Consider the following 13,392-nt stretch of genomic DNA (forward strand, 5'->3'; position numbering starts at 1 on the left):
GGGGGAAAAAACCCTGAAGATTAGGGGGAAGGGGGGAGGTCAGAGGGCAGAGGAGGGGGGGGGAGGGTTTTTTTTTGTTGTTGTTGTTGTTTTTAGCCTTTGTTCCTCTTTCTGGAGGTCGGGGTGGAGTAGGGAGGGGCGCGACAAGAGTTCCACGAGACTAGCAAGAGGTTTTATTTTTTTTCAGCGGAATTAAGATGGTTTTTTACTAAAACCCGTCTTAAATTTTATTAGCCACAACATTCTAAGGCAGTTTTCAATAACCGTCTTAGAATGTGTGTTGTAAAAGGCATTTTTCATTACAATAATTACAACAATGCCACATGCTCATTTTCTATGGCGGTCCACTTAGAACCATCATAGGATAGGTGTCTAGAAACTTATATTTCTAGCTAGTAGTGCTTCCACTCCCTTCTTTGAAATCAAGCTTCTCAAACGCTTCTAGAGTCACATTCATCAATTATTACAAATTAAAATGTTTCCATCCACTTCAGTGTGCTCCCTCGTTACTTAGAGAAATTAATGATTTGGTCTTGATCTAGTATAATGTTATAAGGTAGCCAACATATAATGCGTAGGATCCAAATAGTAATAATAGTAAAATTGTGTAATAAGATACTTTATCTATGCTTTAGTTTGGTTTCTTATGTTTAAAAAGTTTCACTTTAGTCTCTTGTTCTCTTTTCACTCTCATTTTTTATTTGATCCTCACAAACCTCACTTGCAAACATAGGTGTAAGGGTAACCTTTTTCCCTTTATGTACCAATGAAAATTTGTTTGTGACACTATTATGGACAACATCCTTATCATACTGCCAAGGCCTTCCACGTAAGAGATTGCTAGCCTCCATAGGGACTACATCAAACAGTATCTCATCAACATATTTTCCAATGGAAAAGCATATCAAAACTTGTATATCTACAACTAACTCCCTATTGTCACTCAACAATTGTAGTTTGTAAGGCCTAGGGTGAGGGAAAGTTTTAAAAGCAAGCTTTTCAATCAGTCTTTGGCTAGATACATAAGTGCAATTCCCCCCATCAATAATCAAAGATCATATATTCCCCATGACCAGGCACCTAGTATGAAAAATTTTCTCACCTTTCAAGGGATGTACATCACATTGACTTTCACTCTCAGTAGAAGAACTAGAAGAGCCAGAAAAAGATGCACTAGTAATAACCCCATTACCCAACACAGCCATTGTCCTTTTGTAAGGACATTAGGAGACAATATGACATTTTCCCAAACACTTAAAACATTTAATGGAACTCACTTTTGAAGAAGTGGGAGTAGGGTTAGAATTATTTTTACCAAGGGAAGCACCTTTTCATGAAATTTCAATGAAGATACTCTGTCTTTCTTGTATGTTTGTTTCCTCTTTACTTGTTGTTCCACCTTGATAGCTTGATGAATGAGATCCTCCAAAGAGGCATACTGGTGCGACTCTACAATGTCTTGGATCTCCCTATTGAGACCATGCAAAAACCTTGACATGGTGGCCTCTTGGGACTTCTCAATCTGATCCCTAATCAAGGAAATTTTAATCTCTTTGTAATACTCATCCACACTCCTATTTCCTTGAAATAGTCGTTGGAACTTGTTGTGCGGTCTCTCCCATAATAAGGCAACACAAATCTCTCTCTCAAAATTCTCTTCATGTCTTGCCAAGTATTAATCAAAGGCCTTCTCATCCTCTAAACATCACTCCTCACTTGATTCCACCATATTGAGGCATATCCCTCAAACTCCATGGAGACCAATTTGATCTTTATCTCTTCATTGTAGTTCTAGTAAGCAAAGACTTGCTCAACCTTCATCTCCTACTCGAGATACACTTTCGGATCACGAGTCCCTTTAAAAGTAGGGATCTTCACCTTTACTCCATCAATCCCTTCCTCTCTTTGCCTACCTCCATATCTTCTATGACTTCTTCTCTTCCTATACCTCTCATTCCTCCATCCTGGCCCATCCTCTTCATACCCGTCATCTTCTCCATGAGAATAATTAGATGATCTTACCTCTCTTCTTCACTCTATATTTTCAATCTCAAAGTGTCCAAGTGTAATTTAATTTACCCCAAGTGATATGTAAAAAGCATGACGAACATATGAAAAAAATGGGTTCGAAAATGGAGATGAAGGAGAAAGTTAATCTCTGTTGATATATATATATATATATATATATATATATATATATATATATTGTAATTTTTTAGGATTGCACTCCACTAAGGTGCAACTTGTACTTTAGAACTACGCATATCTAAACTACTCATAATAACAAATTATTAAGATCATTACAATTAATTAAAAAATTTCACATATCATATTTTTTATAAATAAAAATTTGTCACCTACCACCAACATCATCACCATCAATGTCACCGATGGTGATGATGATGGTAATGTTGATGACAACAACAATTATTGAAGTGATAATATTGGTGGAGATAATAATATATTTTTTTCTTATGAGAAAATTATGATATAAAAAATATAAATTAATGATAATTATGTGAATTCTTTTCGCATTGTTCTTTAATTTCATGAAATCTAAAGTCTTATGTTGATAATTTGCGATGATCTTTATCAAGATGAAACTCTAATTAATTTTGATTAAAAAAACTATTTCATAGATTATTATCAGGACAAAACTTTAATTTTAATTCAAGAACAATACAAAAACACTTAAGGAACTATCTCTAAATTTTATTATCTTTATTATTAGGCCAATTGATAAACTTTGATACGAATGCAGGGTAAGTTATAATAGTTTTAACTTAATTTTACCTATGTGATTTATGTACCACAGGTTCTAATTGTGTGAATTAGGTCGTCTAGTATCATAATTGTATGAATTTTCTCCCTCCACCAGTCAATAATAAAAATTTAATATATTTTTCCGACCTGCTACTACATGATGACATGTAAATGTCATGACAATTGTCCTATATTACTTGATATTTATATTGTTGTGACTTAATTAAACTTTTGATCTCTTTGTTGTTGCAATAGTGAAATAATCTCTCAATTGTTGTAACTTAATTAAACTTAAGAAAAATAGAAATACAATGGTAATAAATATTGAAATATTATGCTTGATAGACATTTGATTCCAAAACAGAATCCCTCAATTGGGTGGCATTTAGTCTAGTGTTATTACACAATTCAGAAAATTAGTCTATATTTCTGAATAGCATATTGGGAAGATTAATCTTAAATGCAACAATTGTACATTATATAGTATCAGAGACGGACTTACATTTAAACCCAGGGGGTTGGCCACCCCCTCCCCCCTCTTACAAACTTTTTTTAAAATATTATACATATAATATTACTATAATTATTTATATTTTTAGTTAATACTAATATATAATATTATATTACTATCAAATGCTCTTTAGAATTATTTCTTACTATTCAATTATCAATGAATTTATTTTCTTTAAAGAATATAGAGAAAAATAATTTATGATTGTTTAGTTACTAATAGAGTATAAATAAGTTAATTTTTCCTTATGTTCTTTTTATTAGTTAATATTATAAACAATTTAGCATTAATAATTAATTTTGTACTTTAAATTTATATTTTGACATAATATCAACTCTAACGGAGGATTTAGTGATATTTTTTAATTAATTATGTTTTCATCATATAAAATATATTTTGTATGACTTTTATAGCTTTAGTTTGGTAGGTTGGAAGGTCACGTTTAAATGACTAATAAAAATGCTAATGTTGAACATATTCATGTAGCAACAAAAAATAATTTGACATTAGAAAAGACAGGAAATATATCATAATATGATTAAAGAAATAAAAAAATATATAATTAAATTCATGATATACAATATAGCTACAGATTCAAAAGACGCATAAGAGTAAAATTTTGTGTAATTTTTTTCCTTCAAAAGATGATGCTACACCTACCATTGTATTTCAACGGGTGCAAAATGAATTGGGTGAAAAAAGTATAATCATGATTGGTTACATGAATTGCTTTTGTATTTATAATCACGATTGGTTTTTTCGGTCTATCAATTTCTATTAATACAAGCATATTGAATTTTTTCCATTCAATTCCTCATCAAAAGCTACAAAATATATTTCCGCAACTACCCACATATTCTTTCTTTTGTATATCTAAAGATAATGATAAAGATAAAGTAATTTCATATTACATTTCATACGGAAAACTATAAGTTTATAGGATTAAAGAAATGTGGCCTTATTAAATACAGTTTTCAATTTTAGTTCTATTTAATTTTGCACATTCAACTTTTCCTATTAAATGCAAAAACCCTCATGCAGTGTTGGTCAATCACGCAACCCCTCCGTAATTTATTTTGTAAATCAATCAACGTGCGTTATAGCTAGATAATTAAGGGATGCTTGGTCACTATAGAGATTTCAGGTAATATATCAATTGATTGACATACATTTTTAATATCAATTAATTTGATTATTAAAAGGAACTAAATTTATGCATAAAAATAAAAGTATTAATTAATGATGTAATTAAGAGATGCTTGAATATTACAAGCATTATGTGACTTTTTGTTTTTTGTTGTTGTTGAAGTTAAGCATTTATATGATTAATGAGTATTATTAAATAATAAAAAAATTATTTAAATTGTCTCTTAAAAGAAGACAGTTAGTCATGAAGAGACAAATCCTTTATCATAATGAACACATAACTTCTAGTTTTTTATTTTCAGCATCTAGTTTTAAGAGAAGTATTTGATCATCACCTAATTATCATTTACCAAAATACATTCTCAATTATTTTAATATTTATTATGATCAACATCTCATTATATGTAGCTAGGATGGCCTTCAAATAGTGTGCAATACACTTGGTCAATTGTGTTTTAAACATTTATTATTTTTTATTACACTTTAATATAAATTTGTTATGAAAACGTAAAAATAAATGTGATTTGTATTTTATAGAAAAATATTTGTCACTTACTTCCAAATTTCATTTAATAAGTGACTATTAATATACTTTCTTTTATGATCATCACAGAACATTTATTTTATTATATTTTAAACTGAATAAATTAAGAGCGTATTTAATTATTACTTCTTTGGCTTTTTTGGGATTCAGATTTTAGAAGAAAACAGTCCATACCAAAATCCCTAAATCAAATGGTCAAAGAAGAATCTGGACTACCTATAGTCAATTTGCATGCATCTCATTGTGCAGTCATGAACTTAGGGCACCAATTTTTATTTTTTTATATTCAGTAGTTTTGGAAGGATTGAAAAATAAAATTAAGGATTTTCTTTCCCCATATGACTACAGGTGATCCACCCCAACAGAAGACAAGTCAAGGAAATGAGAAAAAGAAAGATGAGAATATTACTCAAGGTTAGTGTGATTTTTCTAAGATCAATTAAGTGTTTCTAAAATCAAAGTTAGTGTGATTTTCTCATTGTGCTAAAGAAGTGAAAAATAAAATTAAAGGTTTCCTTTCTCTCGATCTCGTTACAGGTGATCCACCTCAACAGGAGAGAAGTCTAAGAATCAAGATAGAGGAAGAACTCAAGAATATTACAGAAGGTTAGTGTGATTTTCTTTGAAATCATCACATCACTTTTCTTTTAATATATTTTCAACTATGAAGAAATTAAGAGTGTGTTTAATTATTATTTCTTTTGCTATTTTGGGATTCAGATTTGATTTCTTTTAATGTGTCCGCTTTTATAAAAAAAATGGTTATAAATTATATTTTTGCAACATAGTTTATAGGCACATTAGACAACATTGAAAGTTTTTCTCATTGTGAAATTCCTGTTTGAGAAGAAAACAGTCCATACCAAAATCCCTAAATCAAATGACGGAAGAAGAATCTGGACTACGTACAGTCAATTTGCATGCATCTCATTGTGCAGTCATGAACTTAGGGCACCATTTTTTTTATATTTACTTAATTTAAGGATTGAAAATAAATTAAGGTTTCTTTCCTCATATGATTACAGGTGATCCACTAAACATAAGAAAGTCAAGGAAATGAGAAAAAGAAGAAAAATATTATCAAGGTTAGTGTGATTTTTCCTAAATCAATTATTTTCCTTAATTGTTTTATGTTTTCATATGGTAACTCAAGGAGAACAATGGAGATAAATCCAACTTAGGTATCTGGTATAAATAAATAAAGAAACATTTTGAAAAGAAAATCCTCAATTTAGTCTTTTAAGGTTACATGTTTTATCAGATGTTACTTTCTGAAAATATTTAGTGACTACATTATTTCTTCAAAGATTTTTTTGTCATAATTTGTGTTTTCAAAATTTTTTTTCCACAATGATTAAATTAATTTCAGATTTAAGCCATTCTACCCCTACTATCATGTGTATATCAGCATGCATGGTTTTATGCTTACTTGATGATTTTCCATTCTTTGTTGTGTAATAATAGTCACATAACAAGTTCACAATTTTACACCATTATGGGAGTGAACATATTTTAGCTAGTTTCATTTTTGTCCATAATTCTTGGCTTGGAAATATGTTCATGATCAAATAAACAGGGCCATCAAAATGAAGAAAGCAATTTAGGGTTGGAGATGATGGTAAAATATTATTTGATGAAGAAGAGCTCAAAATGATCCTAGATTTTAAGAGAGGTGAGGACTCTATTGAGGTTCTTTGTGGAGCTACAAACAAAAAATATGGAGATTATGTTGGGAGGCTAAAAATTAATAACGAAGGTCAATATTTCATCACTTGTGAGTGTTGCCCTGAGTGTCCCTTGGGTAAGTTTTCCACTTCAATTTCTCATTTTTTTTTATTTTGCGATAGTATAATTGATCTCTAATGTTTCAAGCAAGTATTTTTGTTTTGTATTGTTATAATTGTACAATAAAAAAATAATGGAACAGGAACTGCAGAGTCTGTTGATCTTTTTTAGAGCCTTATTTTTGTTATTTAAAATGGGTTAAATAATAGTTTTATTTTGTAATTTGGGAAAAACAAATAAATAGCAGATATATAGATTTAATTTTATTAAAAAAAATATCTGTGAGACAGAATCACTATTTCTTTTCAATTTATTTTATTAGCAATATAAATTGTTACTATAAATATAATTTCGATCCTATGCATTATTTGTTGGTGGAAACGAGGGAGAACACTGAGTTGGTGGAAACATGTTTGTTTGTAATAATCAGTTAATGTCACTCTAGAAGCATTTGAGGAACATGCTTTAAGGGGAGGGAGTGGAAGGTGGAAGAGAAACATCTGGGATCATTGGGAAGACGAAGACAGAGTTCCACTCTGGAAGACACCTCTGATAAAGTATTACACACCAGACAAATGTGACTAACCGGAAAGACTTTGCAATGAGGAAACAAAACTTTCACAGGGATGAGTTCCTGCGTTGCACGAGATGCGGGAAGGAGCGCAGGTTCCATCTCAAGAGCAGACCAGACATTAAGAACTACCATGATGCTTTAAACAACAAATGCTGGACTCTTTCTCTTTGGCCTTATCAAAAGTAAGTTGCTCAATCCCAACTCAAGCTATATGATATTCAAGTTCATGCATGATTAGTATTTTCTTGTAAACGTAGTTGGTACTTAGTCTTGCAAAACACGTTATATACTGGAAAAAGATATTGGAGACTCACGATGTGTCAATAAGAGCTAGAGAGACAAAAAGGATGAGTGATAATTGACATTTTACTAAAAATCACAAATACCTTCAACTACAGACAATCCAGCTTTAGTAAGGTAGGATAATTGATTATTGCAACAACGCTCTTTTTCCAAGTAATTAACAACTTCAACATACCTATAACTTAGATTTAAGACCACTTGTTATGAACAACTTTATGTCAGATTATCATCCATGGACTCAGAGATGAGAGATAAATGACTGATGTGATTAATGGTATGATATGAAAGAATGATAAAGAGAAATCAAGGTGTATGTACAATTTGAGCGTCCAAATATTGGGACTCTTGTATGTTAGCTTAGGGCCAAGCCAAACCGTATATAGATTGAAAAGTGAATCACGCTAGCTTGTATTGCATACAGTAAACTTGAATACTATAAGAAGCTATATTCTAGTTGTGAGATCTGCTCAAATATCAATTCTAATTAATGATGTGAAAATTTTCATTTTTCAGAATAACATGCGACGATTATGAATAGAGATAAAGTCTGAAAGCAAGCAGGGGCTGTTCTCGTTCTTCAACTTGCCAAGGCTGCTCAACTTGTTACTGTGAAGGGTGCATCAAGTGCCGCTTTGAGGATTGCAATTGCCAAGAATGCAGAGACTTTATGCTATATGCTAAACCTTAACTAGGCTCTGCAAAGTGCCATTTCTTAATTGACTCATTTGGCACCTACATGAAGACATGAAAACTATATGATGTTGCGGAGAAACTTTGGACCTCTTTATTACTGTTTAAGAAAGCTGTGACTTTTTTTCTTTTTCTTTGGGGAACTTCTAGATGGTACCATCTTGGTCTTTCATTTGATCAAATCAGAACTAGTTCTCTTTGAATAATATTGAGCTTGACATGGTACTCAACTTAAAGTTTTCTTTTTTATATTATCTTTTTATACTACTGTGTTTTGGAGGTGGATTGACGCTTATGCCTACAGCTGTTTCTGATCGTCTAGGAATGATTAATTTATGTAACACTGCAAAATAATTATAGCATTGTGTAGGAAATAACACATAGACTAGTGGTATAAGGGGGCAATTTTCACCTATCAAACTAGCTTTTAGGAGTTGAGTAAGACCTAAACCTGAATTCTAATATGGATTCAAAATAAGGGTTGTTGTTGGCCTATTGGGTCACATGTTATCAGGCTGTTATCAAACCTCCCAAAGATGCCTAATCCTGCAAAGTTCATAACTGAGACGTCCATCTCCCGACTTGCAGGGGTGACACCAACTAACAGGTAGTATGGTGAAAATATAAGTGACGACAATCCTTACCTTGAGTTACATTTTACAATTAAGTCCAAACCTAAATTCTATAGATTGTGACTGCATCTCCATCAAGGTTGTTAATTGAAGCTTGAGATTTTCTTCATTCCCATTGAGTTCAAACTCAGAATTACATCATAATAAAAGTGAAATGAAGCACGTGTAGATGGAGGCGTTGGCTTTGTATGCGAGTTGCTGGTACAAGATGTTGTGGGTTAGGGTGAGTAAGGGACGGTGAGGCTTTAGGGTGGGAGGACCTGTGGCGGTGAGTATGAGGCTTTGGGTTCGGTGGCAGGAGTATCGAAGGGAGCCTGATCATGAAATGTGGAGAGATTCTTACCTAATTAGGGTTCATGACATTGAGAGAAGAATGAGGCAGCTAGAGGGCAAGAGACTATGTGTTTTAGAAAATTTGACAACATTAGATTTTTTATTAACCATTATTAACGCACGTCTACCAACTTCAGTTTTGGTCAAAAATGAAGTTAAGGGATACACACAAGATCGGTTTTTAAAAAACCGATTTTAACAAAGTCGTTTTCTTAACATCGGTTTTCATAAAACTAATGTTAAATTGACGATGTTAAAATCATATTTTTTTAGTAGTGTTTGGTCTCGCATCATCATTATTGTAGGTTATTCTGAAAAATGAAAATTCTCCCATTATTAATTGGAATTGTGAGAGAAGTTTTCCATGATTGTGTACTACTGGTATCATCATCTGCTGTGAGACAATCGAAATCAAAAGTAGAAAACAGTCCATATAACCATAAGCATCAAAATACGTAAACAAAAGAATGGAAGTCTTCAACCGAACATCCAAGACAACTTATACATGAACATGCATGCTGCCTTGAAGGCATAACATATCAAAAACATGGCAGTCATATAAGGTTAATAAGTTTATATAAACAGCAGAATAGGAAGTTTAATGACAGGTCCAATTTTTAAAACATCAACAAAAACTATTCCGTAATTTTTTTATGAAAATATACCATAGAATACATGCGCTCATCCCAATCTTACCATTTGAAACACAATGAATAATTAAAATGAAACTTTTATGAATAGAACAATTTATTGAGAACCAAGAAAGGTGCCAAATAAAAAATAACACCAGCGAAAAAAAAAAAGCACTTGAAAATGACTAATCAATCGAGATACTTAAACCTAAAATATAAGTGGCAACAGAGATCACCTATAATTATCAAGATTCATGGAAAGTAATGCCCGGTACAAAGCTTCGCCTTCTTCTAGGTGACCAAGTTTTACTAAAAGTGAAACCTCTTGTTCTTTGTATACAAGTTTATCAACCTAGGAAGGCATATTTGGAATCAAGGTATATATCATGTATTATTTACATTTATCAAAATCCCCATGTTTTTAAAACTAAAACATACTTACAATTTTAGATTCTTTTTTGTGCAACTCCTCCAGAGCTCTCTCAAGAAACTCACATTTCTCTAACAATGAGATCTGGGCAATAATATTTACTGCAGAGAAAGTGACAAAACCATGTTAAGATTTTATATTCTTGCCCATTCAACAGTAGCATTGACAGCAAAGAGAATAGTATTCAACAAATGTAATTTGACCATATATGAAACTATAAAAGTGACAAAAAAATCCAATTGATTTATAAAGCCATAGTGGATACCAGCTATCATTAGCATATAAATTGTTAAAGAGCATAACAAAAAGCCAATACACATTTCAGTTACACCAACCCTACTAAGGGTCTTATCTTATGTAATTGATAGAAGCTTCAAAGTACCATGAATACCACCCAGAGGTCAGCCTCAGAAATAATAATGAGTATTATCATTTACTCCACCTGCTGCTTAGGATATGTGAATAAAATTACTGGTGCACAAATAAGCAATTTTCCAGTCCCATTATGCCTCACAGAAGTCACCAATACCAAGACTTGTACTAGATAGTGAATACCATATCTGTTGGACATATTTTTAAATAGGCCATTTTTTGGACCAAGGGTTGACCCAGTCAGGTGGCCAGTTTCCTATATTGACAGTCTGACAACCCAAAATTCATAAATCCTGAAAATAAGCATAACATAATTTTAATATACTGTATAGAAGAACCCATGATGAACATGTCATTAAAAAATACTGAAAATTATTAATTATTTCTTGAATGGGATATAATTATTTTATGTTATGTATTAAAACATGTTTATAATATATTAAAAAACATTCTATTGTATAAAATGTACATAGTTGGTGTATAATATTTTTCCGCATGCATCTCTAATAATAAGATTTTGTCGTTTTCTCGTAACAAATCTATTCATTTATAAATATAATATATGAGTAGTTTCTTTAAAATTATTTGTTGAAATAAACGTTCATTCTAATAAAATAAGTAATTCTTTTATTTTTAAGTATATTTGTCTAAACTCTTTATATTTCAAAAAATAAATTCTATCTATTTTATATGAAAATGCTCATATAAGAGACGCTTATTTTAAAATTATTTTTTTAAAGTTTAAACAAAATTATCCTTTTATATATATATATATATATTTGAAATTTCTTATATATATTTGGGTAAAAATATTTTACACACAAGGGGATACATAAAGTAAGAATAGTATTTGTAATAAGAAGATAAGAGAAGTAAATTTAGATTATATAATCATGTACGTGGATAATTATGCTTACATAATCTCTTAAAAAGTTATGTCACATTATCTTTAATCTTAATAATGCATGATTTGATCCGATACTTAATTAATCATGATTATCTCACTTTCTCATATAAAAGTCCCTTCAATTCACTCTATATACTCACATATGACCATATATGTATAAATTTAACTCATAAAAATAATCTCTACTACCATGACAGGGTTTAGCGTGCACTGTTTAAGGCTGCTTGTGACAAGTCACAACTTAAATATGTTAAGTTTCTGCAGTGTTTGTTTTACCTATACATTTAAAAAGCGTTAGAACTCAATAATACCAATTATCATTCATCAAAGTAGTTAATTAAATATTACAGTAGATACTCAACTTGTACAAATAATATCAAAATAGTTATACTTGCTAATGTTATGGAACATAAATTGTGAGTGTAAAAAATTAATTTAATTTATATTATGCACTCAACCTTTCACATTATGTTATCCACACTTTTTTTACGAGATTATGTTATCCACTCTTACTTATAAGGATTATAATGAGTTTTCCTCTAAGGTCCTACGGTGAAATTCTTCCCATGATATGGCCTTTCTTTGTGCACTTCAAAATTCAGAACGGAAGGAGATTTTCATTCACCTTTCCCCTTAATCCAGCCCAAGTTCTAATGTGATAAATAATTCTAGTTTAAGCACATCTTGTTATCATTTTCAGTAAAATAGAAAATAGAAGACAAAAAAAAAAAAAAAACACCTCCACTTGTTATACAGACTAACATTATGATTTTCAAACTTAAGTACATGCCAGCATAATCAAAGACTAACATCCAAGTTAAATTTATTGATTATAGAGAAGCAACTAAAGGCAAATGCATTTAAGATGCTACCTGTAGGAGTGATAGGTCACAAAATATTTCAATATTGTTGGGATCAATTCTCAGTGCATTTCAATAGCACTTGATCGCCTCCCGGTATTCTCTCTCTGACCGACAAAGGAGACCATAAACATGCCAGCAAACATGACTTTTAAGGTCATTCTGTACCAGAACAAAAATCAAAGCTGGATCATCTGACAGACAACTATTGTAAGATTGATAAGCTAGTTTGTATGCTTCAGACTTACGGTCCATGCAATTTAATGTCAAACCCTTCATCGATAAAGTTTCTATCATCCAGAAACAGGAACGGACACATAAATAAAAATTATGACCAAAGAAATAAAATATGCTGCAAATAAGAAATAATAGATAGGAAATGGGGAAGGGGGGAGGGGCTAACATTGCATTTCTTGCATGACTTACTTAAACAATTAAGAAGGGTAAGAAGATGACCCCTGGCCATAAGGAAAAACTTAGAAAATAATCACCAAAATAATAAAGTATACCTCCATGGTCTGGAAATTTTTTCAAAATTACAACAGCTGCTTTGAGACCCTTTTTATATTGTTTGGTTTCATATGATTTCTGCAGAAACAAAAACAATGACACATAATCTCCACATCAAATTTACCCACCACCTCCTAAAATAAGATTATTTCACTTGCATAAATAAGTGGATTCCCCCCCCCCCCCCCACCCACATGATAAAAATAACCACATCCATAGTCATTCTAATATCAGTTCGAACTCCCTACTTCCTATGGCCGTAGGAGAAAAGCCAAAGCCAATAAACTTAAACTCTGAATATCCCAATATTCCTGTGGTCCTAGATTTGCGGCACCAAAAGAAAGTAGCTCCTACGGGAAAACAAAGAGCACAGTGAAGGAGAATAACAATTAAGAAAAAT

This window comes from Glycine max, chromosome 6 (assembly GCF_000004515.6).
Source record: "Glycine max cultivar Williams 82 chromosome 6, Glycine_max_v4.0, whole genome shotgun sequence".
Classification (NCBI taxonomy): Eukaryota; Viridiplantae; Streptophyta; class Magnoliopsida; order Fabales; family Fabaceae; genus Glycine; species Glycine max.